General features: G+C 36.3%; 1 long non-coding RNA gene across 1 annotated transcript; it reads left to right on the plus strand.

Moving 5' to 3' along the window:
* Nucleotides 1-630: 630 nt before the first annotated feature.
* On the plus strand, nt 631-21,467 carry LOC112631166. The gene is made up of 3 exons (XR_003121081.1): nt 631-721; nt 10,160-10,235; nt 21,383-21,467. It is a non-coding gene; the product is annotated as an uncharacterized LOC112631166 (long non-coding RNA).
* The last annotated feature ends 6,072 nt before the right edge of the window (nt 21,468-27,539 follow it).

The raw sequence follows: 27,539 nt of genomic DNA on the forward strand, positions 1-27,539 counted from the left end.
CTAACAGTGTATAAGAGTGTGTAAGTGTCCCCTTTTCTCCACAGCCTTGCCAGTATCTGTTATTTTTTTACTTTTTAGCAATAGCCATTCTGACTAATGTGACATGATGTCTCATTGTGGTGTTGATTTGCATTTCTCTGATGATCAGTGATGTTGAGCTTTTTTTTTTTTTTTTAATGTTCATTGGCCGCTTGTATGTCTTCTTTTGGGAAGTGTCTCTGACGTCTTTTGCATTAACGATCTGTATAGGTTAAGTAAGAACAATCTTCAATAGTTAAGTGAATATCATGTTAATGATCTGCTTCATTTTGAGTAAATTAGTGGTTCTATTCCAGAAAATGGTAAAAACAAAAAACAAAAAACAAAAAACTGGTGAATATAATACGTTCTGCATATAATGTGCTCGACTGAAAAATTTATGCTTATATTTTCCAAGTAAATTACTAGATTTGCACAGCTAGGTTTAAAAGAGAAATACTGTAAGTCAGCAAAAAAGGTGGTGTGGGTTATGGTAATTTCCATACACCACACCCCAAACTGGCAAAGGTATGTCACAGTTAATCATCTTATGACGTTAGAAGACTGTCTATTTCCACCCAAGTTACACATTGGCAGAGATATACATGCACCGAATTCTGCTACACCTTAAACAAAGGATACAAATTGCTAAGGAAAGGACAGTCTCAGCCCGCAATATCTATTCTCAGAACCAGAGGAGAAAGTAAGATCTTTTCACATGCTTTCCGTTGCATTTTGCATTCTTCTTATCCATTCTATTTCCTTTCCCACCCCTCGTAGGCCTCTATCAATTAAGGTTATACTGGTCCACTGCTTTCCACCAGGGGCCAGTGGCTACATCCCTCTCCTTGTCAAAATCTGCTTTAAAGAAAGCCTCTGATAATCTTCCCCACCGCCCCTACCCCCCACCCCCGTGGGTAGAGCAACAACTTAAAGTATTGCCATAACCAAGAGAGTTGCATTTTAACAGGAATCAAATGCTTTGGGCTAAGAAATGAAACTCTTCCTATATAATCTCAGACATCAGTAAGCAGATGGGCCATTTATCTGAGGGGTTTTCCTAGTCTCTGGAACTCTGTGGGACTTGTCCAATCCCATCTATGTAGAAAGTTATTCCAGACGTGGCTAATGTTACCATCATCTGCATCATGGTTTCTACTCTAACACGTCGCTAACTTCAGCAAACTCACCTTCCTTGGATACCCACCTTGTGCTGGACAATGTGCATCAAGTTCACTTATGAAACTCTTCTATAACTCCCTTCCCCAGATTTATTTAGACATTTCAATGCTGACCCATTTTTTATTGTTTTACTGTATCTACTCTTAAATAGAAGAATCAGTGCCTTGCAGAAGAGAAATATAAATTTGGGAAGGAGAAGAAAAAAAAAAACTGGAATAACCTATAAAGAATATAACAGAGAACATTATCTTTCAAGCCAATTTACAGGTACCAGTCAGCTCATTTACGCTATGTCACTTACGGTAGTGGATTCTTTGAATCAGATAATAGTCTCCATCTGTCATTTCCCTGTTCCTTGCATAGATAATACCTCTGAGTCATACTCCGTAAAGCCTAACTGATAACACTGAGGGTGCTTTTAGGACACATCAAAGTACAAAAAAATAAAAAAAAGCAAATCAACATCAAGGCAGCTAACTAGAGGCCGAGTGTGGTGGCTCATGCTTGTAATCCCAGCATACTGGGAGGCTGAGGCAGGTGGATCACCTGAGGTCAGGAGTTCTAGACCAGGCTGGTCCAACATGGTAAAACCCTGTCTCTATTTAAAAAACCCCAAAAACCAAAAAACAAAAAAAAAAAAGCAAAAATTAGCTGTGCATGGTGACAGGCACCTGTAATCCCAGCTACTCGGGGAGCTGAGGCAGGAGACTCGCTTGAACCCAGGAGGCAGAGGTTGCAGTGAGCTGAGATTGCACCATTGCACTCCAGCCTGGGGGACAAAAGGGAGACTTCATCTCAAAAAAAAAAAGAAAAAAAAGAAAAAAGAAAAAAAACCCAGCTAACTAGAAAGGATAAGCATAACTGGTTGCATGATTTAATTGCTAATTTGATCATCTGATCATTGGGAACACTGTCATGATTATGTAACCATAATACATAGTACTACTACGTATTGTCAGAGTCAATATGATTGTGATTGCTGAAATGAATGTGTGCTGCCTCAGTTCACTCAATTAGACAGAAAACGATACTAATTCCTGCCACTGCTGAGACCACTCTTACTCCAGATGTCTGTCCCCAGAGATAAACCCTTTGCACCTCAAGTCTCCATGAGACTTATCCTGGCCCCGTTATATTTAAGAACTGTATCCGCTCTTCCTATTCTGCTACTCCTACTCACTATTACTCTTCTATCTATATTTTCTTCTATGAAACTTACTGTTTTCTTAATACTAAATAATACTATTGTTTATTTCATCACCTGACTGTCTTTCTTCTCATGCCTCTCATTAGAGTAGAAGGTTCAAGAGGGCAGGGGTTGAAAAACATGATGATTATTATTTGCAAATTAAGTCAATTTGTGACCATACTTTATTTTTCTATCCTTCCTGTACTTATTTAGACTGGGTATCTTCTGAGAGTTAACATTTTGTGTTGTCCAGTTGCAGTCGATCTCCTTGGTCTATGTCTCATACATGTGGTGAGATACAGACAATTAATGAGACAGACTGTACAGATTTGACATTGTAAGTTAAATCTTATAAGCCCTTTATAATGTTGTATATTATAGATAAGATTTATTACACAACCATTAACCAATAATGTATGAGTCATATAACCTACGTTTATCATGATGGGAATTTCAATGGATATAGATTCCAATTATAAGCAAGTACTTACAACATTCTTTTTTTCTGAAGGCGGTTAGTCTTGTTTACTTTGAGAAGGCCAATTGCAAAAGCTGACATGATGAAAAGTGGCACATTCCAGGCAGAAACAATAAACAGTCAATAAATATTAATCCAACTAACATTACCAGTAGTGTTCAACAAATACTATCAAAAGTAAGCATTCTGTAGATATTAACTTAACACATACAATACAATGTGAATTGAATTTTCAATTCATTTGTTGAGCAACTACAAGCCACCTCCCAGCTTCTTACTTTTATTCATCTGGTGAATTCCTTCTACGCGTCTTTTACGTGTTTACACAGGACGTATACCTGTATGAAGTTTCTTCCAATGTTACTCTGCCATTCCTGGCCCTTGGTATAATTAAGAGCTTCCTCTTCTAATCCCATAATATCCCAAAATTTATCTCTTATAGCCTTAATTTAATTGTATTGTTACTGTTTATTTTCCTGCGTCTTCCTCCCCGCAAAGTAACTCCTCCCCTCCATCCTCAACAAGACCATGGACCTCTCTTGGGAGGACCTTAGACCTGTGTATAATTGTAGCTTTAGCTTCTCCCAAAAAGTAGGTGAAGTGTTTATTGTACAGATGAATAAATATGTGTGATCTACTGAGTTCTTATTTCTAGAAAGTAATATAGTTATATTAACGTCTGGCAATATGCTTAAGAGATACTTATTCTTCAAGAACCCAGTGAGGTTTTGGCATCTGGATATTATTCAACTTTCTTATATGCACCTTTGTTATTTCACTCCTAAAATAAAACCTGCCGAAGGCCCTGATCTCTCTAGAAAATTTCCCTAGTTGCTTTCATCATTTACTGAATTGCCAGCTCTGTGCTACCCTTGAAGGTAGGATGATAGTCTAGAATTTCTCAGTGATTCTTGCATGCTGAATTACAAGGCAGCTGGAGGCAAAGAGAGAAGGCTTAACTTAAGTGAAACTCTAATATCTTCTCTTTTGTATTAAAGTAGATGAAATTAAACTGGTTACAATCTAACTTAGACTAAAACTGCCATAAACTGATAAGAATTAATGACAAAAGCCCCTGAGCCCTCCTATCAGCAATAATTATGGCATATGATGGATGATTATTATTCATGCAGTTGGCCTGTATGTGTTTTGGGAGGCTTATGCATTAAGCTTGAAGGATTCCGGTTTCAATTCTCCCACTTACTAGTTGGAACTTTGGGAAAATCACTTTACCTCCCTGTGCCTAAGATTTCTTATCTGTAAAGTACGACTGATACTATACCTACCTCATATTGTATTGTAAAGATTAGACATAACTTTAAAATACTATTTAGCTATTACAATGATTACATTAAGCATTTATAGTATTGCAATCTAGTCCAAAATACCACAGCACTGCAGAGTCAAACAATTTGATTTCTTAACGCTAATACACATTTTATGTCCAATGCCAGCTAAGTGGTTACATTTTCCTGTCTTTTTCTAAATAACATTTCTACGAAGGAAAAATTCAGCTCTTTCTACTTCTAACCTCTCTTACCTGTGGAATTAGAGAACTCGACAGCCCAATTGTCAAAAATGTTGTTCCTTATCTTTTGTTTAACTCCCTAGAGCCACTCACATACTGCTTAGCATTCTGAAATGTTTTGATGTCTGTGTAATGTTTTGGAAATAGAAAGCCAAATGATGGATCTCCTGGATTAGGTGAGAGCCTGAGAGATGAGCATTAGACAAGAAAGGGACGTATTCTTTCTCCAGCTTGATAAATATGGTGTCTTCGTAGAATATTTTTCTCCTCCACCTCTTTTTCTGACTAATAGTGAATATAACTTTAAATTGTTGCAAAACTGTTATATTTGTCTCTTAGTTTTATTCCACTTTCTCCGATTTGTTTCCTGGAATATTACATTCCTTCTTTGGAATCCATATCTGGACCAAGTTCTTTCTGAAATTAGGATTAAAGGCATTTGCCTTTATATAACGTATCTGTGATTATCACAACTGGAGGTCTTTCCAGTCCATTAAAAAATAGAAAGAACAAAAAGCAAAACTTAGAAGTATGAAGGAGGGAGGAAAGGGAAAGAGAGAATGAGAGAGGAGAGAGAGAGAGAGAGAGAGAGAGAGAAACTATCTGTGATGAGAATCTGAAACAGGTATCAAGTAAGATTGATTACTTGACTCAGTGATGAGTCAAGATAAATAAAATGCTGTTGGTAGCTCAGTGTTTCTTCTTAGAGGCCAGTTGATGATTCCACATTAGCAAGACAATGTCTCTGCTTTCACCTTTTAGGAGCGATTCAAGAATTCAAAAAATTAAGAATTTATTATGATCCAGAATCTACAGTTCCATCAGTTCACAAGCATTTGTCCAATTTAGAATAAACTCTGCATAAACTGTAATGCCATAATATACATTCATGAAATAAAAATAGATGTAAGACAATCACGACTCTTAAGTAACCTGAAATCATACTAGTTCGGTAACATTACCATTAAACAATTAAAGAATGAGAAATTACAGTAAGGAGTGCTATATTATACGGCATATCTAGTGAATGTCTTCAAAAGTCAACAAAAGAAGAGGAAGGCTAGTGCATGAGTTAGAATCATCAAAGAGTAGGCACTGGAATTCCAAAACATTGTTTTCATCCATTCATGAAACAACTGTTTATTGAGTACCTAGTATATGCAAGGCACGGTGTCACATGCTTTATTCATACTACAGGTGTTCTCTTTTACCATTGTTTATGGTGTTTTTTTAAATTATACTTTAAGTTCTAGGGTACATGTGCACAAAGTGCAGGTTTGTTACATATGTACACATGTGCCATGTTGGTGTGTGCTGCACCCATTAACTCTCATCATTTACATTAGGTATATCTCCTAATGCTCTCCCTCTCCCTGCCCCTCACCCCACAACAGGCCCTGGTGTGTGATGTTCCCTGCTCTGTGTCCAAGTGTTCTCACTGTTCAATTCCCACCTATGAGTGAGAACATGCAGTGTTTGCTTTTTTGTCCTTGCGATAGTTTGCTGAGAATAATGGTTTCCAGCTTCATCCATGTCCCTACAAAGGACATGAACTCATCCTTTTTTACGGCTGCATAGTATTCCATGGTGTATATGTGCCACATTTTCTTAATCCAGTCTATCATTGATAGACATTTGGGTTGGTTCCAAGTCTTTGCTATTGTGAATAATGCCACAATAAACATACGTTTGCATGTGTCTTTATAGCAGCATGATTTATAATCCTTTGGGCATATATCCAGTAATGGGATGGTTGGGTTAAATGGCATCTCTAGTTCTAGATCCTTGAAGAATTGCCACACTGTCTTCCCCAATGGTTGAACTAGTTTACAGTCCCACCAACAGTGTAAGTGTTCCTATTTCTCCACATCCTTTCCAGCACCTTTTGTTTCCTGACTTTTTAATGATCGCCATTCTAACGGGTGTGAGATGGTATCTCCTTGTGGTTTTGATTTGCATTTCTCTGGTGGCCAGTGATGATGAACATTTTTTCATGTGTCTGTTGGCTGCATAAATGTCTTCTTTTGAGAAATGTCTGTTCATATCCTTCACCCACATTTTGATGAGGTTGTTTATTTTTTCTTGAGTTTGAGTTTGAGTTTCTATATTTGTTTGAGTTCTTTGTAGATTCTGGACATTAGCCCTGTGTCAGACGAGTAGATTTCAAAAATTTTCTCCCATTCTGTAGGTTGCCTGTTCACTCTGATGGTAGTTTCTTTTGCTATGCAGAAGCTCTTTAGTTTAATTAGATCGCATTTGTCAATTTTGGCTTTTGTTGCCATTGCTTTTGGTGTTTTAGACATGAAGTATGGTGTTTTGTTTAAGATCATGTAAAAAACAGACAAAGATTTCAATCTCAGTCCTACCATTGACAAGCTGTGTGTTCCTGGACCCATTATTAAGGTTTCGGTGATACAGTTTCAGCTTTTGTAAACTTGCATCATAAATTTCTTGTAAGAACTAAAGATATAAGGTACATGAAGTGGTGAGCATAGTGTCTGGAATCCAGCTTTTAATAAATGACAGTGATTATGATGATAAAGAAAAAGAAGAAGATGATGATTATAAGAGGTAACATTGTGCAGTGTACATTAATTTCAAATAATGAGATTTGGACCTGACTGGCTTGTTGCACATTCTGATTCTGCTACCTTTTTTTTTTTGAGATAGAGTCTCGCACTGTCACACAGGCTGGAGTACAATGGCATGGTCTCGGCTCACTGAAACTGCCTGCCAGGTTCAAGCGATTCTCCTGCCTCAGCCTCTGGAGTAGCTGGGACTACAGGCTCATGCCAGCAAGCCCGGCTAACTTTTGTATTTTTAGTAGAGATGGGATTTCACTATGTTGGCCAGGCTGGTCTCGAACTCCTGACCTTGTGATCCACCTGCCTTGGCCTCCCAAAGTGCTGGGATTACAGGTGTGAGCCACCATGCCTGGCCCAATTCTGCTACTTTCTTGTTATATGACCTTGCATAAGTTAGTCGACATCTTTGTACTCAATTTACACATCTGTAAAATAAAACAGCTATATCTCGTACTTCCTAGAATTTTTATGAATATTATAATTTTAAACTTGATCAATATTTAGATTATTACTTTGCTGTTATGAATCACTTTAAATTTGTTGTTAAATAACAAAAAAAACCAGATAGCTATTATTTCACTGAATTCTAAGTTCCACAAGAGTGACTTACCACATATATTTTGCTATATCTCCTGAATTTAAAAAAGTTCATGGCACTTTCAAGACAATAAATACTTGTTGAATAATAATAGTAATTATTATGCATCTTATTTTGGGCTCTAATTATTGTAACTCTTCGGACAGAGGCATGCATAAACGTTACAAGTGTGGCCAGAATGATACTCTACCTAAATTGTCTACATTTACAAGCCTTGTTTTTTGAGTGTGTTGTATGAGAAAGTTAAAAAGTCATGGCCTCTCATTACACTAAATTCATTTTTTATTTTACTGACATTTGGTAAACCATGGCACCTACATAAATATGTAGAATTCAGTGAAATAATAGCTATCTGCTTTATTTTGTTATTTAATAACAAATTTAAAGTGATTCATAACAGCAAAGTAATAATCTAAATATTTACACCTGTATACGTCCATAAATTGGTTTAAAAAGTTACCCAACAATGAACAGATAATTTAAAAATAACAATATCAGGTTCATGTGTTTACTTACTTGTGACCAATTATTTAAAATTTTCTATCTTGTCATCTTATAACAAATGATCATTGATCCTAGGAAACAGTTTCAAAATTGGGGCTTTGAATAAAGACCATTTATGACAAGTCCAGAGTGTGAACTTTACACAGAATAATGCTTATGTGGCATCTTTTATTTGTGGTAAGAAATGATTTAATTTTTTTTTATCCTTGAATCCCCACTGCTCTAAATTACTTCTGATTATGTAGAGAGTTGAGCTAGTGGAGGAAGAGGCACATAAATTGATGGGATCCTTTCCTCCACTTGAGTACAACATAGCTTCAAGATCGAGGATGTGATAGGAACCATGGCCAAATAACACTTACAAACTTTTACAATCAAACTAATCCCTCTTAGCAAGGGGAGAAAATATAAAACATGAACTGCTGCTTGACAGAGAGAGCCTGGACTACGAGGTGAACAGGCCCTAAAGACTTGTTCCATTCATTCAGTTACTTTTAGAATTTGAGAAATAAGGGTATTGACCTCAGGAAAAAGGGCTCTGGTCTCCATCCCACTTTATATTTTAGTTTAAATGGAGAAGTTCATATTAAGGAAATGCTTTGGAAAACAGATAAAGATGGTTACGCCTCTAAGAGTAACTCTATGTGTTTTTCTCACCAATATGTCCTCTGTTCTAGTGCGGTTTTTGACACCTAATTGGGGAATTGGTAATAATTTGTTGAATGTCTCAGGTCTTTCTTATGAAGATATCCTAGACTTTAGATATTCAACAAATAAATAAATTGATTGACCAATTATTTATAGTTTGCTTCCTTGTCGTAGAATCCTCTCTCTACTGATCTTTTTATTTCTCAGAATCCTTCTAAGAGTTTAGATGAAAGTGTGTTGATGACTTTTTATCCCTAAATATTTCAGTGTGTATTATTAAAAATAAGGGCACTCTCCAATATAACCATTACAGAAATTAGAAAATTTAATGTTACTAATGGTATATATAACACATTGTCTAATCCACAGTCAATATTCAAATTCTGTAATTGTCTTAATAATATTCTTTTCTTTCTTTTTTCTTTCTTTTTTTTTTTTTGAGACAGAGTCTCATTCTGTCACCCAGGATGGAGTGACATCCAGTCAGCCATGGCACGCTGAGGCTCACTGCAGCCTCAAACTCCTGGGCTCAAGCCATCCTCCCACCGCAGTCTTCCAAGTAGCTGGAACTACAGGCACATGCCAGCACACCTAGCTGATTTTTGCAGTTTTTGGAGACATGAGGTTTCACCATGTTTCCCAGGATGGTCTGGAACTCCTGGGCTCAAGCATTCAACCCATCTTGGCCTCCCAAAGTGCTAAGATTACAGGCACGACCCACCACGCCTGGCCAAAAATAGTTTTAATAAGATCCAGTCCAGAATCACACATTGCATTGAGTTTCATGAGACATTAGACTCACGTAGTCTTGAGCAGTTTCTCAGCCTTTGTCTTTCTGGGCCTTGGCATTTTTGGAGATTGGTCAATTATTTTTGTATAAGACACTTCGATTTGAGTTTGTCTGATGTTTCTTCATGATATGATTCAAATTATGCAGTTTCTGGGAAGAGGACAGGAATACCACAAATGCGATGTGGTGTCCTTCTCGGTATGTTATTTCAGGAGGCACTTGAATTTGGTTTGCTATTGCTGATGACTTTAGTTGTAGTTGCTTGATAAATGTCCTGTCCACTCGGTTTCTCAATTAAAGAGTCTCCAGTTTCCTCTTTGTATGTATTTGTGAGGGGATACTAGAGACTATGAGCAGAGACTGTGAGGAGATGCTCTGAGACTAAGCAAATATCCTCTTCTTCACTAAACTTCGAACTACTGGTTTTAGCATATTCATTGATGATTTTCTAACTCTATCACTGTTTCCCAGATTATTGATTATAAGCAGAGTTTTAAAGAGATATTTTCAAGATAGTTTCAACTATGTATAACGAAAATTTTAAAAAGCCATATTAAAGATAAGTGGATGCATAGATTAAAACTGCAGAGATGAGAAAAATGAACATCTTTTTAACTCTGGGGGACTTTTTCTTTCCAGCATTGAGATTCTTTCTCTTTAGCCACAGCACAAAACTATGATTGAGACTGGTTAGCCCTTGATTCATTGTGTAAGTGTGAGTAAATCACTAAATCACATTGAACTTGATTTATTTCTCCTTAGAAACATTATTAACAATATGCAATATTATATAATAGGTATTATAATCTTATATATTATTAATATATAATATTGCTGTATAACAATAATGTCATTATTATATATAATAATATTGGGTCTGCCTTTACTTCCCAAGAATGAGTAAAAGAATAATCATTATTGTGATGGATATTCGAAGTCTCTGATGAAAGGTAATTTATCAAACCCAGATCAAATTATTAGTTCTTATCATGTCTACAAGTATTCTTCCTGTTTCTGAGGGCACTATGTCTCCCAAACTTTATTCTATATGAGAAACCACTGCCAACTCCCATGACCTGATTTTTGGAACATGTAACAGCTCTTGCCAAAGGAGTCTGACACAATTGAAGCGTCCTCTAGCCTCAAGTCTTCCTTATTCACACTTTCTCTTTAAAAACATTTCTGATGGATGCCCAAGGCATCTATTTCACAATCTTAATTTCAATTTGCCTCACCCTTAGGTGGGACTCTCTCCTGCTGATTTTGCAAAAGTTCAACTTTTTCTATTTGCAACTACCTAGATTGGAAATGGTGAGAGACTGAGACAGTGTAACTGGCAAAGTGACTGGGCACTGGGAATAACTCAGCTCAGCCTCCCGGTTCTAAGGAAGGCTCACCACCAACACGGGGAGCAGAAACGTCATCTGCAAGTGGGGATTCTCTTCGCTGATTTCTCTTTTGAGAAGATACACAGAGCATAGGTACAGACCAGTGTGGAGCTGTCCTGGAACACCCTTGGAGTGTAACGGGAGAAATAGCCATGCTACAAAGTATTTTCTAAGACAGTCCTTTAGCCCCGCAGACTTAACTTGTGAGACCAGCTTGTTTCCGATCATCCTTTGTAAAACACACAAGAGGAGTGACACATTGTCATTCTCTCACCTGGATATAAACCCACATCATTTACTCAAACTAGATTCACCCTTTAACACCTCTGCAATGAGGATTGCCTGCTCTCAATTGCAGAACAATTCTTGCAATTGGTTCCGGTCTCAGCAGGAAGCATATAAGAAGCTTCGTGGCTAAGCCAGAAATTGTCTTATATGCTCTGGCAGCTCATTGGTATGATGTAACTGAATGGCCTGGTTTGACTCTGGTTTGCTTGTATTTACCTGGGTTCCCTGACTCCCTCCCAAGTCCAGGCCTTGTTGCTGTAACTATAGACACACTCTATCTCAATGAACTTTATTTGTCTCAACTTTTCCTTGGCAATCTGAGCTCTGGCTTCTCATGCTTATTTGTTGTGGCCAATAGTCCCAGTGCAGCAGGAGTGGGAATGCATCATATGTTGAAAGAAAGTGGAAATTGAAGCATTGAAGTCACTCTGATTCCTGTTTGGGTGACTGCCACATCCCTTTCCACCAAAGAGCTCATTGGACATCTCTGATATATTCAGCCACTCCTGTAAAACAGGCATGTTGTGAATCAAAATAGCGTATTTAAACAGGCATGTTGTGAATCAAAATAGCATATTTTGCTATTTTGACATAGCTAATACCAGTGGTCTACAGAACTAGCTGATGACTTAAATAAATTAGTTCCTTCCATTTCTAATTTAATTCTGTGAAAAATTCAAACTGAGGTAGTGACATCATATCTTAGCCTAAGAAGAGATTTTTCACCTGAGAAAAATTATGCCTAAGGATTGGATAACTCATTCCAAAATGAAACAGACCATCTGGACTTAAAGTTTTGGTTTTCTGCGCCTTAGTTTTACCTTTTAATAACTTTAAAAACTGAAGAATAAGAAAGAAAAGAAAAAATCCTTGGGAAAAATGTACTTGGTTTTAATATCATTACTATCAGTATTACCACTGCAATTAAATCCTGTACTCAGTGATATGAATATGTCACTTAACCTTGTTTGTCCTTGACTCAGAAGACTTGGAAGATACAGTGAAACGCCTTTAGTGTTTTTCTAAAGACAAAATTTGCATTCTTTTTCTTTAGGAATGTCTACATTTCCCAGTAGTACTTTGAATTTGACAATATGCACAAATGTGGTTGATGTTGATTTTGAGTGTGTGTAAGCTACATACTACGCTAGGTACATATCATAAAATCAAACATGGCATGACAGGGCTTTAGGAATTGGCCCAAGGGCTTCAGCCAGAAAATGATCTCAAGTCTTCTTTGACATTTAATACTATATATTTAATATATTTTCTTGAATTTTAATCACAGTTGAAATTCTCTGAAAGTCTGAATTAGTTATCTTTGATCTTTTTAGTTCAATAGATTAAAAGTCTCAAAGCATTTCTTGTAACAATATAGTTTTTAAAAAGCTTTCTAAAAGTAAAGATTAATGGTGTTTTTCATGATAATAAATGCATTTTAACTGCCAAAACTGAAGCTCAAGAGTGCAATGTAAAGTTGTGCACTATTTTAGGAAGATTTGGGCGTTCTTAGGAGTTGAGGATCAACTGCCCAATTTTAATGACGTTTTATTTGGCCAATCTTCAGGAAAAAAAATGGATTTTAGAGCCTTTTCTTGCAATCTTTTTCCTGCTTCTCCAATCATCAGATAACACACATACACGCAGACATACAGACATACACACCCACAAATCAATAAGGAGTCAATGAGAGGTTGTCTTTTCACAACGTGACTGCATGTAACATTTTGAAAAATGTTCAAACTGGACCCAATGCAGTTGAATGCTTGAAGTGTTCAGAGAGATTTAAAGATGTGTACTCCTTCCTGTCATCCCCACATGGTTTAATGGGTGAGGTGAGAGATCGCCTCAAGATTATTTCCAAGCCAAGAACAGAAAAGATGAAGAAAAACAAAATCAAACAAAAATGTTAGGTCTTTTATATGCTAGAGCTTTTGTATATTAGTGATCTAGCATAGCAGGGAGATCCTTTTAAAAAGGAACACACAGGATATTTACTTATATCTATCTATGCATTTATGGATATATACATATAAAGATGATTTGTCTGTCCTAGCTGAAAATGCAATCATTTTATTCTAATTGCGGATCTTGTTGCACAATCTCTCTACATTTAATTTGCTGTTAAGATATATACTATGGCAACCAAAATGCCCGTCAATGATAGACTGGATAAAGAAAATGTGGCACGTATACACCATGGAATACTATGCAGCCATAAAAAAGAATGAGTTCATGTCCTTTGCAGGGACATGTATGAAGCTGGAAACCATCATTCTCAGCAAACTGACACAGGAACAGAAATCTGAACACCGCATGTTCTTATTCATAAGTGGGAGTTGAACAATGAGAACACATGGAAAGAGGGAGGGCCTGTGTCACACACCTGGGCCTGTCAGGGGGTAGGGGCTAGGGGAGGGATAGCATTAGGAGAAATACCTAATGTAGATTACGGCATGATGAGTACGGTAAACCACCATGGCCCGAGTATACCTATGTAACAAATCTGCACATTCTGCACATGTATCCCAGAACTTAAAGTATAATAAAAATTATAATAAAATAAAGTATAATGAAAATTATATATATACATCTATATATAGAGATAGCTATATATATAGATAGATATATATAAGTGCATTCTCCAGAAGGCAATTGCTTCTCCCCAAAACATGTTCTACTTCTTTTAAAGCCTCTGGTAAAACTTTTATCTAAGCCATCAGATTTAGCAATTTGTAACTGATCTAATCTCTCCACAAAATCCTTGCTTACTGAAATTGCATCCAACAGTTTCTCACTATAAACCTTTCAGCTCACATAAAACTGAATGACAACCTATGTCTTTCCTCTATTTTATTTTCATAGTCTCATGCTGTTTTTCTTTTAACCCCTCCAAATAGATAAGCTTAATCAGAAATCACAAATCATTTCAGCAATTACCAGGTATGGCATTATGAAACAGATAATCAGTTAGAGTTAACATAATAAACACAAAGAACTGCAATATCGGCCATCATCAGATGGAATTTAAGTAATTACAGCATTCTTTTTCATTAATCCTCCAATAGAATATAAGGGTTTCTAAAGGTTTATAGGTGAGTGCCATTATCTGAAAGAGGCTTTCTTTTTATTCCTTTATTATTTAATGCATTCACTCATTCATCAAACATTGATTATTATCTAAGCACCAAATATTATGTAAGTATAGAGGATATAATGTTGAACAAAAATAGGCACATGATTTATAATTGTTTAATTTAAACATAAAATTGTCTCAATAATTAACTATGAGGCTTAATGACAGATGTCTATCACATAAACCTTTTCTGAATAGGCAATTATATTTGGGAAAAAATCTTCTTCTTGTCTCCTCTATTTATTACTGAGTTGTCAAGCATTGTGTTTGATGCAAATTAGGTGCTCAACTAATATATATTTAATGATGAAATTTATGTTTATATTAATATAAAATCTTTGATCTTTTAGATTTTGAAATTCCACTTATTACAGTTTCTTGAGTCTCATATTGGGCTTGTAATAAAGGTCTTTATTTCATTGTAAACCCAAATTCTGGCCAGTACCTAAACTACTTCTTCACAATAAATACGTCATTATTTCTTGGGCTGCCTAAGTTATATGGATTTTATTATATCTGGATTCTCCATAAATCCCCGCAAATGCCTAACCTAATGGGCAGAAAATATGGCAATTGTGAAATTGGGACCTGAGAATCCAGGTGATTCCTAGTAAATAATATTAATCCCATGAAACTAGGAAATCTTGCTTAATTTAGATGTTATTTGAAGTCTTGTCATACCCTAAAACAATTGGGTTTAAATGCTGGAAAATGAGAGATCAATGTGAGAAGATGAGTAGGTACTCTCCAATTTTTTGTGTCCCATAGTACTTTGCAGAAAAGGCATTTTATGGCTATCTACGGAACAAGTAGTTGATTGACAGGTTGAATCAATTATTTTTTCCTGGAAAAGTAAATAGGAGTACTGAAAAGTGTAAAATCAGTTCTATGTTGAGATTTCCAGATGTGATTTGCAATGTCGTAACTTTAACATGTGACAAGAAAAGATGAGTCTATCTTAGATAGAATCAATATCTGATGACTCCCTCCTTTTCTCCTGTTCGACTCAGCTGCAAGAAAACTTGTAGTTCTCCAAGCATGACGAGGCTGGCTTACTTCTGTGCCCCTTTAGTTTTTCCCTGAAGTTGCAGTTCTTTCAGAGCCCTACTTAAGGTAGGATGGATGCCTCCCAGTGGATGGTACATAATGGATAGGTGCAGAGACTTGGTCTCTGTCTCTCTTGCCCTGAAGTTCAAGTTTTTCTGAATTAACCTAAGTCCTCAGAATGCCACTTACTCCTCTGGTTACTGCTCTAAGATTCTGGCCTGGTTATTTCTTAACTAATCTTATGGCTCTATGATGCTTCTGAAGAACATTTATGCCATTATCCTCAGCAAACTAACACAGGAACAGAAAACCAAACACTGTATGTTCTCACAAGTGGGAGCTGAACAATGAGAACACATGGACACAGGGAGGGAAACAACACACATTGGGGCCTGTTGGGGTGCAGGGGGAGGGAGAGCATTAGGATGAATAGCTGATGCATGCTGGGCTTAGTACCTGGGTGATGGGTTGATAGGGGAGGCAAACCACCAGGGCACACGTTTCCTTATGTAACAAACCTGCACTTCCATCCCAGAAATTAAAATTAAAATTAAATCAAATTAAAAAATTATCTAGTATCCTTTTTAGTTTTCAGTAGGAAGGTTATTGTAAATAACCTAATCTGCCTTATTTACAGAAACAGAAGGTGGAATTATCACTAATGGTTTTTTAATTAATGGATTTCTTTTGGATTGTACCATTCTACAACAGCCAGCATGATAATGACCACAAGATACTCTAAGTACAAAAATGCTGCCTTAGAATGGGCTCATGTTCTAAAATTCCTATATCCTCACCTTTTACAAAATGCCCAATAAACTATAGATTTGCAAATTTTCTTTCTATATTTATAGATAATTCCATATATGGAATATGCTAAGATGTTGGGATATAACATTTACACGGTTTTGAATCTTTTATTACCAGTGTTCTGCCTTTTCTGTGATGTACTAAAATATTTTGGACAAACGAACCCCCATGATATGAGGTAGATTTTGAGTGTTTAAAGCAAAATCTTCTTTAAATGCTTCCTTCCTCATTCTTTCCATATTTTATGGTACTATTTTTCATTCTGAATTAGCAGCATCTTTGAATTATTCTCATTTCACCAAAGTCATCTGTTATAATGTTATTATTACTTGATAAAGTACAATGTCATTTAATTAACTCCTCATCTCCTGGAAAAATTTTATGTGATCCCATGTATTTATTCAACCCATACTTAGTGGATGACTAGTATATGCCAGGCACAATGTTAGACATTGAGAAGTAGATTAGTTGCAGAAAAATTGTTGCACAGTTGTTCTATTTCTACTGTCTCCATTAGAGAATCTTTTTCATTATTTTTGAAAGAACTTTGCAGTGGAATAGCTAATGTGTTATCTTCGGCATGATTTCCTTTTCATGACACTCCCTAATCATTTCCCAATATTGGTAATGTGAGGACATGTGAGTCAATTGTCTTTGAATTCATTTTTAAATGATTCATGGAGATAATCATCTCAACAGGAAAATATGAAGCACTTATATTTCATTTCTTCATATTAGAGGCCCCTTAAGAATACCTCTACTTAAATAAAATGCACCAGTGTTAATGTTTTCTGGAACATATTTAATCCAGTAGTAGTTTAGTTGACTTATCTCTCATCTCTATGAAATTCAACGTTTTTTCTTATTCTTCAGGACAAAACTTTTACTTGAATACATTATTTCAGGTGTATCAGTTGAAATACAAATAGAGCTGTTGCTATATATGACATTTATAGCATCAAAAATGAGATCCAGTTCTGCATATGTTGAAAAAACTGATTTGAAAATCAATAGGTTTAGTTGAATATATGGGGACATAATAGGGTCTTGAATGTAGCTATAGTGCTCTACTCCATATTATCTTATAATTCTGAAGTTACACATCTTTCTCAAGATGTAAGAACAATGTAGCGTGTACTGAATATTTATATGAGAGTACACTAACTTTGTATGTTCTTTAAAGTCTACTCTTGGAATTTCTTTCTACATTGAAATTTAAGGCTTGATTAGTGCGTAGAAAGTATACATCTAGGAACATTATGCTTATTTCTACCAAATATAAAGTTTCATTATTTTTTGAAATAAAGAATTACTTATTTTAAACTCTTGGAGAAATGGGATGAGCAAAATTTTAAAAGTGATCATCATTCTTGAAACTTCCTATGTTAACCCAAATTTAGAACTAAGAAATACACACTTTAATAGCTTATCCCCATAAGAAATTTCTCTACAAATTATAGTTTGCATCTCATATGATCATGACATTAAGCTTGAAACTTAACAATTCTACATCATTTTTCATACTTAAAACACCTTGGAAAAGCATTAACTAATTAATCAAATTAGATAACAATTCTGTTATGAACTGAACATTATATTGAATCATTTGCTGCGGAATATCAAGATGGCATATGTACGGATGTCACTTTTGAAGTAATGATTATAGCCATGTGCAGTAAAGTATTTATTACCTTATCTAATTAATACACATTTTGGCATGTCAGGGTTTGTGGGTAATTATAGTTTTCTATTGCGGTAATAATTTGTATGATTTATGAAGCCTATGAAACAACAATGTGAGCCAAAAAGCTGTCTGGAATAATTACAGTTAAGCAGCGTGATCAACAGGTATGCCCAGCCAAGAGAACACAGCCCTGGGGATAAGATCCTCAAACAAACAGAAGCGACTGGAGCTGTTCACTTCTCAGCCTGCTTTTTCTCACCTGAAAAAAAATGGCCCACCCACCGTTCTCAGCTGCGTTAACAAAGCACTGATTGCTTAAGTCTAGGTGGTTATTTTCCAAAGGTCCGTGTGCTAATGTGGAGGACTTCATTAAAAAAGAAACAATCATGGATCAGGTACATTTTCAGTTATTTCAAGGAAGACTGAATGTCGACACATTTAATTTGTTTAAGAATGGCAATCCCTTCTGTGGCTACCAAAAACTCTTACCTAGAATCTGAATTTATTCTACTCCAGTTGGTGATAGAACACTCTTCGCCCTGCCATGCTGGCCATTCCAACAGGCTCTGAGTCTGGCTTCCTTACGGAAGCAAGATACCTATAGTCATTGTCCTAGTGGGAATATAGAATAAAGTTTGTCTCACAAGAATTTTGCTCACGTAAAGGAACTGACTATCCAGAAACTTAAGAGTTGGAAAAGAATCCAACTACCACTATCCACATTTATATAATAAATTTCAGGAAGTTGGTGAGTTGTAGGAGATTTACAGGTTATTCTTTATTGGACATTGGTTTTGCTTTGCTGAGTCTACTTTGACCTTCCCGTCAGTCATTTTGTTTTGCTTCATATGAATATCCTCAAGGTATGTAATGTTTTAATTGGCTTTCAGCACATACACTGAAGCAGAAGATCCTATCTCACGGAAAGAAGCAACTGTAAATTTCTGTGAACTGTTCTCAATATGAGGGGAGTTCTTAAATTAGTTTGATCTTTCTCAGAAAGACTAACACATTTATATCTTGCAGGAGTATATTGAATTTTTAGTTATTAACTCCAGGTAGAGCCAGGTTCTTACTGTCTTTTTATACTGGAAGACTAAAAGATAACATCAAATAATACTGATCGTTGAAAGCAGTGTCATAGGATATTCCACTTTAAAATTAATGCTATATTGTAGAGTCAGCAATCCGTAGACTGATAGCCACTTTTGTATAAGTTGGAAAGTTGTACTGCAAGAGAAGGGCAACAGCTCCACAAGCGGTCTGGAATGGAAATCAAGAATTTCTCTTGACACATAACTAAGCAGTCGCCTTTATTGACCCCAAATTTATCAAGGACTTGTTTTATGGTGAGTCAAGGCAAAGAGAGGAACAGATGAGATAGATCAAGGATGCGAATTGGGGCCTAGAGAATCTGTAACACATGCCAATCTCAACCCTCGGTGATAAATTGTCTTTGAACCGTCAAGCCTTCTCTCACAATGGGTTAATCATCATCTAAAATGAAAATCCCTCTCTTTGACTTGCAAAATATTTGTTAGAGGAAAAAAGGTGGAATAAACACACACACACACACACACACACACAACACACACAAACATAGTGAAGAAAATTTTTTTCATTCCAAGCAAGAAGCTACTTTTGGTAGAAAATGTGTCATTTTTGGGAGAATCAAAACATTAGAGAAGGATATCCTTACTATTTGAATCCTAAAGTTACATTTAGGCTTTTTCTATTTTACTAGGCACAGAAAAAGTTCAGGTCAAATGGTACTTCTAGGAGGAAACAACGTTTGTGCTGTTAAATGTTTTAAGTAGAATTTTAGAGACAGATATTTGAGTAATTAAATCCATTCTGCCCCTGGTCTTAGCATGCAGGCAACATCCAAAATACCCATTCCCTTGCCTCCTCCTCTCTGTTCTAACGCGGCAGCTTGTCCCCTTCTCCCACTCACAGAGGCAGACACACATGCTTCCTGTAGCTTCCTGTAAATGACAATGGCCCCAGTAGGTTAAAACCCCTCCAAAAAAACAAACAAACAAAAAAGGTAAAATAAAGTTCAGAAATCCAAAGGTCAAAGAGTAGAGTGAAACCAAAAGCTATGTCAGGATATTAAGGGGAGGTAAAAACAGGGTGAAAACATACTGCTAATCTCCATGATTACAACTTCATTTTACAGTTTGCTGCTCATCATGGATGAGGACAAACAGTTTGGTGAAACTGAGGTTGGAATTATATATGTGTAGCATGGATGCACATATGCATATATATGCGCGCACACACATATAAACAAATATGCTGCTGCACATTTAATCTTGTATGGGCTTTTATGTATAGCTTATGCATAAAAACTAAGATGATGCATTAAAAACATTTTATATTTTCTACAGTTTTTGCTGTCATTTCCAGGCGTCACTCATGTCTTTTCCTTTTTTGGTAACTCTAAGCTTATTGATTAACTTCTATTTCTTTAATATTTGCCACTTACCAAAATTGATGCTGTTATTCAAAGGATGTATTTTATGAAAATTTCAATTAAGGCTATGTATGTATAGTAATTTGCTTTTTCAAATTATGGGTGTCCTTACAAAATTGATTTATTAACCATATACCTTATTTTATTTTAAAGTTTAACCATATGCTTTAAAATAAAATAAGGTGTATGGTTAATAAATGCAGTTTATTTATTTATTTATTTATTTTTGAGACAGGGTCTCACTTTGTCACCCAGGCTGGAGTGCAGTGGTACAATCTTGAATCACCGCAACCTCGGCCTAATGGGCTCAAGTGAGCCTCCCAGCTCAGCCCCCTGAGTAGCTGAGACTACAGGCACATCCCACCAAATCCCAGTAATTTCTTCTGTATTTTTTGTAGAGACGGGGTTTCCCCGTTTTGCCCAGGCTGGTCTCAAACTCCTGGGTTCAAGCGATCAGCCCACCTGAGCCTCCCAAAGTGCTGCGATTACAGGTGTGATATTTATCATAGACTTTAAAAATATTAAAGTCACTGCTATTAAAAATATGAAGCTGTTAATGTTATTTCCCAGAATCATTTACACGTGGACAAGTCGCGTTCACCTTGTCCAGTTATTTTTTTCCACCACTAGTTTCTTGTTTAATTGCATTATCTGGTAATGTCGTTATATGAATGTACTCTTGCCAAAGGCGCTAACAAAGCTGAAAATGAACACGGTTTATACCTGGTGGCTGTAGTCAACAGGCTCTGTGTTCTTCATTAAACGGTGACCAAACTGGAGGTGTTACTGGGAATTATACTGCCTCTTCTTTCCAGGAACTGTCTTCTTTCACCTCAAGAGGCAAAGGCTCTGTTTCATTTTGTTTTGCTCTCAATAGCTTCTCTCACAGGGAATAAAAACACTAAAATCTTGTGTATCTTTAGGCATTTTTTTTTTCAATTTTCCAGAAAATTATTCTCTGAAGAGTAGTTTCCTTGCTTTGAAGATGCAACTCTTTCGACGTTAACTCTTTTCGTTACTCACTTTTTGGCAGTGACCCCCCCCCTAAAACAAGAAAAAAGATGAAGATGAACAACCTGAACTGGACTCCTGCCAAGTTCGCAAACCAATTTTGCAAGTGAGATGATGACGCATCGCCAGAAGCATTGTAGACTATTGACCTTAGCGTTTCTTTATTTTTTAGATTTTGATACAGGGTCTTGCTCTGGCACCCAGGTGGAGTGCAGTGATGCAATCATAGCTCACCTCAGCCTCCCAAGCCCAAGTGATCCTCCCACCTCAGTCTCCCGTGTAGCTGGGACCACAGGTGCCACCACTACACCCTGCTTAATATCTTTTTAATTTTTTTTTTTTTTTTTGTGCAGATAGAGTCTCACCATATTGCCTAGGCTGATAGAGCATTTTTTAATTTTATATTTTCTATCAGTTGGGGACGGCGATGAGGTCTGATTTGATTCTTTCTGAATTTCAGTAGCTTTATCATCTACATGTGTCTTCACAGTGTGTTTTTAGAGTTTGCTTTAAAATTCTTCTTGAGGTATGTTTTCTACCTCCTGACCATAGAAGTGAAACAGCTAGATTGCAAGTCATTAAATGTATCCAATAATTTTGATTCTTTAAAGCTCTTACTCAATTTTACTCTATGTACTGCAATTAAATTCATCTGATAATCCTCATACATTGCTGATTTACCAAATTAAATAAATGATCTCACTGAGATGTGTTATATTTGTTTGCTGCCAAATTCATGCAGAGTGCTTCTATATCATTTCATGTTGAAGGGTGCTTCAACATGGATGGTAAAGTGGATAATCATGGTGATCGGACAATTCAAAGGTATTAAAACACCTGTTCCACAATAATTTGAATCTGTTCCATCAAACTTTTGTTTGGGAATTTAAAACTACTTAATTATATGGTTAAATAAAACACATTTTTATCTTTCTTTAGTGTATGATAGACTAAGTAATACTAGAAGTTGGGTGCAGTCAATCTTGGAAAAACACCATGTAAAGTAAAATATAGTAAGATTTTAAAATGTTAAGATTTTAAACAATGGTCCAACCACATTAGAAAGCAGCTTAGAAATTTCTTAAACAGACTTACAGTCTATACTAGCCCTGTAAGTCCTAGATATTTACTCAAAAGAAATGAAAGTATATTTCCAACATATTTATGGAAGTTTTATTTGTAATAGCTAAAACTGGAAACAAACTAATTGTCCATCAACAGATGAATGCACAAATAGTTGAATACTGTTTAGTGATAAAAAGAATGAATTATTATTATATACAACACTGAAGAATCTCAAAATGATTATATTGAGTGAAAGAAAATGCAAACTAATTTGTAATGATGGGAAGCAGATCAGTGGTTGCCTGGGGATGGGGTAGGAGGTAGTGGGAAGAGAGTTTACAAAGGGGCAGGAGGAAATTTTGGGGTGATGCGTACATTCAATACATAATTTTGGTGATAGTTATATGGATGTATACATATTTCAAAACATCTAATTGTATGCTTTACACATTGACAGCTTTTTGCATGTTAATTTTACTTTAATAAAGTTAGTTTTAAAAGGTAAACAATGGGTTTCTACCTAAAGGAAATAAGTATATAAAAAAGATACCTGCACTTAGACATGTATTGCAGCACAATTCACAATAGCAAAGATGCAGAATCAACCTAAGTGTCCATTAACAGGTGATTGGATAAAGAAAATGTAAATACACACCACGGAATAATTTTAGCCATAAAAAAGAATGAATTGATGTCTTTTGCAGCAACATGGATGGAACCATAGGCCATTATCTTAAGTAAAATAACTCAGAAACAGAAAGTCAAACACTCCATATTCTCATTTATCAGTGAGAGCTAAATAATGCATACACATGGACACAGAGAGTGGAATTATAGACATAGAAGACTCAGATGAGTGGGAGAGTAGGAGCAGTATGAGGGATAACTGCAAAACAGGTGTTGCATATGTTATTCCAGTGATGGTTACACTAGATGCCCCGACTTCACCAGCAATATATCCATGTAACAAAACTGCACTTGCACCCCTAAATTTATACAGATTTTATAAGGTAAACAGAAAGAACACTATATACCACCTATATCCTTGTATCAATAAGCAAGTTTGGGAGAAATTGAGATGAGAAGACCCATCATGACTGTGAAACGGGAGAGTTGATGCCTTCTTTAATGCCAAAATTGTCTGAAGATTTCTCATTGCAACCCTTCCTTCATCACGGCAAAGGGTACGGGGAGGGCAAAGGCACTCAAATTCTGAGAAATACTCTTATAGGGGAACACAGGGATAAGATCCAAAATTCCACTTGTGTTGATCTTGTAGGTTCAACCATTCACTTATTCACTCATTCATGCAACCAAGTGTTTGTCAGGTGCCAACGGTGGGCCAAATATTGTATTCTCATTAGGGCTAGAAATGAAATGAAAACAGATGCCTTCCTCATGGCACTTATGTTATAGATAAGGGAGAAAGATATTATCAAGTACTCAAATAAATTCATGGGTACAACTGTACCAGAAGTTTTTCAGGAGAGCTTCAGCATGATGTGAACGCCTATATTTAGTGATTTTACCTAGTTACAAAGAACTCAGAACCAGTCAGGATGGGGGGCTCAGGAAGCATCAGTTATATTTTTATATAAAATGCATGTACTGAATCTTATACATGATATACAATATAACATAGCATATTATTATTACTTAGCATCATTGTCTGCTTAAATACAGAAAATCAAATGCAGAGAGATAGAGGAAACTAACATTTGTATCTGGCAATGTAGCCTGATATGGTTTGGCTGTGTCCCTACTCAAATCTCACCTTAAATTGTAATAATTCCCACATGTCAAGGGTGGGGCCAGGTGGAGATAATTGAACCATGGGAACACTTTCCCCTGTACTGTTCTTGTGGTAGTGAATAAGTGTCATGAGATCTGATGGTTTTATAAATGGGAGTTCCCCTACACAAGTTCTTTCCTGCCTGCTGCCATACAAGATGTAACTTTGCTTCTCATTCACCTTTTGCCATGATTGTGAGGCCTCTCTAGCCATGTGGAACTATGAGTCCATTTAACCTCTTTCTTTTATAAATTACGCAGTCTCAGGTACGTCTTTATCAGTAGCATGAGGACAGACTAATACATAGTCTATTAGTTATGAGTGGACTTTGAAGCAAGTCTCTCTCTCTCTGTGTGCTTTCTTCTGTTTTGTTTGTTTCATTTTGTTTTGTTTTTTTGAGACAGGGTCTGACTCTGTCACCCAGACTGGGGTGCAGTGGCATGATCATGGCTCACTGCAGCCTCAACCTCCTGGGGTCAAGCAATTATCCCACCTCAGCCTCCCAAGTAGCTAGGACTACAAAACTGTGCCACCACTCCCGGCTAGCTTTTGTGCTTTTTGTAGAGACAGGGTTTCGCCATGTTGCCCAGGCTGGTCTTGAACTCCTGGGCTCAAGCAACCTGCCTGCCTTGGTCTCCCAAAGTGCTGGGATTACAAGTATGAGCCAATGAGCCTGACTGAACCCAGTTTCTTTGTGTTTAATTTCCAGATCTGCAGTTTGTTTGTTATGGACCTTAGGAGAATCTCATTACTCTGTTAAGTCTTAGTTACTTCATGTGTAAAAGAATAATACAATGAATAAGGTCTTAGGGATTAAATAAGAGAATGCATAGTAACATTGAATAGACACTAGTCATTATTGTTACTACTATGATAAAGATAATTTGTTATTTGTTCCCATGACATGTTTCATGCTTGCTCTAGTCACAGACTCAGGCATATACAAAAATTAAAGAATAAAACAAAACAAAAAATTGCCATGACTGAGGCTGTTGGCAGTTGCATCTCAAGCAGTAGTTTGTAGTTTTAGAAAAGGAACAGACATCCATAAATAATGTGAAGGAGAAGTCCGAATTCAGTTGTTGTGGTGGAAGACAAAGGTTGCAGGACAAGTCAATCATGCAATTTCTTGACCCTATTGTTATCTTGTGTGTGGGAAGAAGTATTTCTCACGGGACAGTCATAAGAGTGATACGGTTTCCAAGTCACCATAAATGCCCGAGAATATGTCCTCAATCCACATGTTTATAGATAAAAGGAATTAAGTGCAATACTGATAGGATGGAGAAAATAAGAAAGTTACTTTTTATCTAGGCTGTCATGTATTATTTCTCCCTTCATAGCCTGGATTACGTTTTCTAATATTGACAACGTTTTTCTATGTCTCATGTTCATTCATTTATTCCTTCATTCCCCAAGTATTTTAAGGGCCTATTATGCACCAGGCCCTATTCTAGAAGCTGGTCTATATGGAGAGTATCTTCTCATAAGGTATTGTATGATTGACTATGCTCTAATATAGATTTTGGAGACCAGTTAATCATTTAATTTCAATTTTACATAAACATTTATTCTAACTCTATTCTCTTCCAGACACTATGTTCAGGGTGCAAAATGAACTAGACAAGACTGTCTTGAGCCTTGTGGAGATAATTTAGTGAGAAAGCCACATTGGACAGGCAATGACAAGTGTGATAAATGCACCACAGTTGCAAGGACAGGATGCTGTGGGAATGTACAGCCGGAGGAGTTCCCTGATCTTTGAGGTCAGAAATATGCTCACTGGTGAAGGGAATTTACTCTGAGAAATGGCTTTTAAAATGAAACCAATGCTTAAACAATAGCTAGCTCCACACCTGACTCACACTGAATACTTTCCGATCTTGTTCCCCTTGCTTCCGTTGCCTGTAATGTTTGCGAACATTATTTTCTACAGTAAGAGATCTCAGGTTCCTTTCTATGGTGAGCACAACATCATATTCACCCTCCTGTTTTATTCCTGATAGCATCTGGTTCCATATAAGTTTATTCTTATTACTGTTTAATAACGGTGATGATAGCAAAGGTGGAATAACTCATACTCCAAAGTGTTGATCAAGGATCTCAGTTAATGAGTGAGAAACGCTGTATTTAATTAGAGTTATTTTTCCAAGTAATTTTGAATATATTATCTTTCCTTTTATGGCTTATTATGTAAATGTTTAAACCTATGGTAGAATATGTACATGTTTATACACATACACACACACATTATATATATGCGTACAATCCATGGCAATTTTTTTCTTTTTCTGAGACAGAGCCTTGCTCTATCTCCCAGGCTGGAACGAGGTAGTGTGATCTCAGCTCACTGCAACCTCTGCCTCCTGGGTTGAAGTGATGCTCATGCCTTAGCCTCCCGAGTAGCTGAGATGACAGGCGCCTGCCACCGTATGTAAAGAATGCTGAATCAGATTATTTCAACTACATCAATAAATAATATTTAATTACTATTATTGTTCTTTGTGCCTATGAGAATTTGTTATCTTTGAATAACTAAAATACTTGCAAATCAAGCAAGGGTTTTGCTTATTCCAGAAACACCTTGAAATTGCATCACTCCTCTTCTTGTTATTGTAGAAATTTTTACTTTTAAATATTAAAGAAAAATCTATTTTTCCCTAGATGGCATTGTTTTATGTACCTTATAGCAAGAGTTAATATTTCTCTAAAGAAATGACAGGTCACACTTCATAACGAAAACCAATTTTAAAAAAATTCTTGATGTGTTGTAGTTTTAAAAGGAATATTTAAAACCAAGTATTATAAGAAATTCAAAATAGAGTTTGCATACGGATAGGCTAAGATACAAATTTAAGAATAATAACATGTTTACTAAATCTATTACTATCACTAGGCATTGTTGTAGGATTTTTCCATCTATTAATATGTATAATCCTCACTGCAACCTTATAAATGCTGACCCATTTTACTTGTGAGGAACTTGAGTTCTGATTGGTTATGAAACTTACTCCAGGTAATACAACTAGTAAATAAAGGCACCGAGATTTTAACCTCTCAGTCTGGCTCCAGAGCCCACGCTCTTAATCTGTCTGCAAAAAAAAAAATGTAACCTTAAAACTTTCATTTCTCTAATAGGTAGGAGCCACTGCTATGGTGAGGTTCGAGGAATTTATTCCTAAGCAGGCAACAAGAACAGGGACTATCCCGTACAAATAGGAGATGACAGCTCCTTTAAACATGATCTACTAAAGTCTCAGGGGTATTTTTAGATGGGACCCAGTGGGTTCACACCGATGGGTTAGATTTTTAAAATTACAAT

The sequence above is a fragment of the Theropithecus gelada genome, chromosome 9, assembly GCF_003255815.1.
Source record: "Theropithecus gelada isolate Dixy chromosome 9, Tgel_1.0, whole genome shotgun sequence".
NCBI classification, from domain to species: Eukaryota; Metazoa; Chordata; class Mammalia; order Primates; family Cercopithecidae; genus Theropithecus; species Theropithecus gelada.